Here is a 4873-nt window from a genome sequence, read left to right on the forward strand (position 1 = left end):
TGGCCCTGAAGGAGTGGCACTATTACAAGGTGTGGTCTTGTTGGAGGAAGTGTGTCACTGTGGGGGTGGACTTTGGAGGTTTTCTCCTATGCTCAGGCTCTATCCAATACAGAAAAGAGCTTTCTCCTATCTGTCTGAGAAAGTCTGTCTCTCCTGGTCACCTTTAAATCAAGATGCAGAACTCTCAGCTTCTTTTCCAGCACCATACCTGCCTGGACATCACCATGCTAACTGCTATGATGATAGTAGACTGAACCTCTGAACTAGAAGCCAGCCACATTAAATGGTTGCCTTTATAAGAGTTGTCCTTTTCGCCAAGATGGCGCCGAAAGCGAAGAAGGAAGCTCCTGCCCCTCCCAAAGCCGAAGCCAAAGCGAAGGCCTTGAAAGCTAAGAAGGCAGTGCTGAAAGGCGTCCACAGCCACAAAAAGAAGAAGATCCGAACGTCACCCACCTTCCGGCAGCCCAAGACCCTGCGGCTCCGGAGGCAGCCAAAATATCCTCGGAAGAGTGCGCCCAGGAGAAACAAGCTTGACCACTATGCTATCATCAAATTCCCACTGACCACTGAGTCAGCCATGAAGAAAATAGAGGACAACAACACTCTTGTGTTCATTGTGGATGTCAAGGCCAACAAGCATCAGATCAAACAGGCTGTCAAGAAACTCTATGACATTGATGTGGCCAAAGTCAATACCCTGATAAGGCCCGACGGAGAGAAGAAGGCGTATGTTCGCTTGGCTCCTGATTATGATGCCCTAGATGTTGCCAACAAGATTGGGATCATCTAAACTGAGTCCAGATGGCTAATTCTAAATATACACTTTTTTTCACCATAAATAAAAAAAAAAAATAAGAATTGTCATGGTCATGGTGTCTCTTCACAGGAATGAAACCCTAACTAAGACATGTATATACAGGAACACTCACATATCAATATCTATAGAAATACTCACACATCTGCGCATTGTATACACACTTGCATATATAGAGACACTCACACACCCACATGTACAAGAGACATGCTCACACACTTGCATGCACAGGAACATTCTCATGTCTGCATGCTGTGTGCGCACACCCACATAATAATAATAAATGAAACCCCAACTCCCCAACTCCCCAACTCCCCAACTCCCATGTAGAACCAACAACTGTAACCTCTTCTCATTTCCACCACTTGGAAACAACAGTAGGTTAACAGCAGTTGTTACTTGGTAGAAATGACTCAGGTTCAGACCTGTCTCCATCTGTCTCCACAGATTCTTCTTCAAGATTGTCCCTCGCCCTACCAAACCCTGCTTTAAAAACCAGCTTGTTTCTTCCTGCTTCTAAATATGCAAACATTCTGGATGAGCATTCTCAGTGTTGAAGATTAGATGTGATAGACAGTTGAAACCACACAAGAAATGATGACATGGGAAACTGGTACCCGGATTCTCTAACAAACCCATGAGCCACATTGATATAAGCAAATGAGTGGATGAATGGGAGAAGCCAAACAGTCTTCCTAGGAGTTATATAGATGAAGAGTAAGAATGCAAATGCAAAGATGGATTAGAAAGTCATCTGTGGATGCCCATGGTACAGAATGAACATGGGATAAGGAAAGTTTTGTTCACTTAGTCTGGAAGTATCTCCCAGAAAATGCTTGTTGATTACAAAGGGAAATTTGCTGCTGTGACAATGATGGAAGCTGGTAAACCCTCTACAGGTAAACAGTGTTAACTAAACTTGCAACCCACATGGGGACAAACCCATATGGCTTCACCTCCCATAGTACATCAAGGGGACACAACTCAATCTCCAGTCTTCTTACAGCACTGGTGTAACCATAAGGAAACATTTGATAACCCCAAAGTAAGGAATGTTCAACAGGAAAACTGGCTTGAGGGTCAAGGTCAAGAGGACAAAGGAGAGTCAAAGATCTGGTTAAAAAGAGGTGGTTTTTAAAGTTACAGCGATGAGGAAGTGTGACCTATGAGTCTGACTCGGGTCCTACCCTGGGAAAGAAAACCCATGAAGACTTGGACCATTGATGACTTGTTCTGTGTCAGATGCCAGTCATCTTAGGGTGAGAGATGAGGTTGAGATTCCTTCAGATTATGAACCAAAACATATAAAACTATGAATCTCAAAGTTACAGAGAGAGAGAGAGAAAGAGAAAGAGAGAGAGAGAGAGAGAGAGAGAGAGAACAATTGCAAATGCGTAAGAGGTAATAATTATTGGTGAATCTGGGTGAAATCTTAGGTAATTTCTCAAACTGCTCTTGTTGCTCTGCTATATATGTAAATGTTTATCAAAGTAAAAGTGTACAGTAAGCAACCCATTCTAAAGAGCCCAGGAGAAACCCCCTCCTCTCCTTTCCCTCCCAATGAAAATAAAACCCTAGATCATGGGGTCTTGTTGCTGGAGGAGAGGAGTTTTAATCTCTCTAGAGACAGCCTGAAGCATGGATGGCTTACACAATCAGCTGGACAATCCATCCTTGTCCTCCAAAAGAAAGAAGGGGTTCAGGCAATGGGGGGAGGAGACAAGAGAGGATAATGGAGGAGATAGGGTCTGAGTCTATGACATACACATGTGAAACTGCGAAGGATACTTAAAAACTGAAAACGCTAAAGCAGTCTTTCCAAGAAGCCATTATTCTTGGTCATTTACTCAATCTATTATAGTCTATGCCTCCAGAGACCTGAAAATGGATCTTGAAAATTCTTTAAACTTCTAGACTCTTATCCACATTTCCCACCATCCTTCTACCCCAGCTTCATGGCTCTTTGACTTCTCAGTACACACACACACACACAAACACACACAAACACTCATGTACCCACAAACACACACACCAACACCCATGCACTCACAAACACACACACATACACACATGCACAAACACATACACATGCACACACACAAACACTCATGCACTCACAAGCACACACGAAAGCCCACACACATACACACATGTCCAAACACACATATACACACAAACATACACATACACAAACACACACACAAATACATGCACACACACACACACACACACACACACACACACTTTGGTCAACTCATCTCCAGCTTCCTTCCTGCTTAGGTCTCAGCTCTGACACACATCCCCATGCCTCATGATAACTGAGATTCTCGGACTCATTCTTCCGAACACGCTAATCTCACCCTATGGTCACATTTATCTTTCTGGACTTATATTGGCTTTTTTTTCCCTTCTGCCTCCCTGATCAAGCTTCGAGTTGATTAAGGCTGAGATCTGGGGAAAGGCTGAATGACAAATAATGAATAAAACGGTTTAATCTGGAAAGATCAACGCCTCTTGCCAGGCTTTATATTGGTTTCTTGGAAAGCAAGAACTACAGGTGCACCAGGCCTACAGAAGATGTTGGAAATCTTGCTGGAATGCATCTGAAGGTTGTGTTAAAGGCTTCCTGGCACAAGCTGGGCTGCAGGGAGCCTGGGTATGTGTTGGGTGGGATGAAGCCATGTCCTGTTCCTTGACTCAATCTCTTCATTCATTCATTCCCTCTAACCAACCTCTATGTAAAACACCCAAAATATCAATCACTGGGATTCTGGAGTTTTGACTCATAACATCTGTTGAAGAATGGCCTCTGCTGACTTAGCTTTCCAGTAGTACCTTTAAACAGACTGGACCCAAAAAATAGGAAAATAAAATAAAATCGGCAAAAACACTATACACATGCTAGGTTTTTATATTTAAAAGTAGGTATGCTGTTTTAATTCACCACACGTGGCCTCCACTGAAGTACTGAACTCCCATTCTTCTAAAATTGAAGCAAGAGCTCTCAAACACTAAACTGTCTCTCCAACCACATAGAGAACAGTTTGACCAACCTTATCAAAAGAATTAAAAGACTTACTTTAATCTGAACTTTTATGATAGTTGTGTGAAAATTGTCAATTTATAGATCTGGGAAACAAACAAAAGCAATTTATTTGCATGTATACATCATCAGGATTTAGTGGGGAATAATTAATTACATGGTGTATAAAGTAAGAGAGAGAGTCAGAGAGAGAGAGAGAGAGAACTGCAATTGGAGCTCACCAAGTAAAGTAATTACTTACCTTGCAAGCACGAGGATCTGAATCTGACCCCTTAAAACCCACTTTAAAAAGAAACATGGTCGGCTGGAGAGATGGCTCAGTAGTTAAGAACACTGACTGCTCTTCCGAAGGTCCTGAGTTCAAATCCCAGCAACCACATGGTGGCTCACAACCATCCATAATGAGATCTGATGCCCCACATGGTGGCTTACAACCATCCATAATTAGATCTGATGCCCTCTTCTGGTGTGTCTGAAGACAGCAACAGTGTACTTAGATATAATAATAAATAAATCAAAGGAGGAGGAGGAGGAGGAAACATGAAGAATGCTTGTGATCCCAGTGCTGGGGAGGCAAAGACAGGTAGCTTCCTGGGACTCCTTGGCCAGCCAGCCCTGCCTACTTCTGGGCTCTAGGTCAATGAGAGACCCTGTTTCAAAACAAAGTGGATGGCCCCTGACAGTGATAGCCAAGGTTGCCAGCTGCTCAGCACATGCTGGTACACACACATATGTAAGAACACACACATTCACACATGCACCAGCACACAAATTAGCCTTCCATGTCTATTTTCTAGAAAAGACAGAATTTTTTTTCATCTAGAAAGGCAATTACCTTGGAATAAGCCAAATGCTTTATTCTAGACATGGGACAATTCTAGAGACAATATTCTAGCCATACTCTAGAATAAGCAATTTTTTATTCTCTTCTTGCCACCCATGCCCTCAGTGTGTCTACGAGGGGCAGGGGTGGGGCTTACAATGCATTACACTCACAGTGTGGTCCTGTCTCTGAA

The 4873-nt window shown here is 42.9% G+C and overlaps 1 pseudogene; it reads left to right on the forward strand.

The window, feature by feature from the left end:
• The first annotated feature begins 311 nt into the window (after nucleotides 1-311).
• LOC110303832 lies at nucleotides 312-839 on the forward strand (annotated as a pseudogene).
• The last annotated feature ends 4034 nt before the right edge of the window (nucleotides 840-4873 follow it).

Source organism: Mus caroli, chromosome 10 (assembly GCF_900094665.2).
Source record: "Mus caroli chromosome 10, CAROLI_EIJ_v1.1, whole genome shotgun sequence".
NCBI lineage: Eukaryota > Metazoa > Chordata > Mammalia > Rodentia > Muridae > Mus > Mus caroli.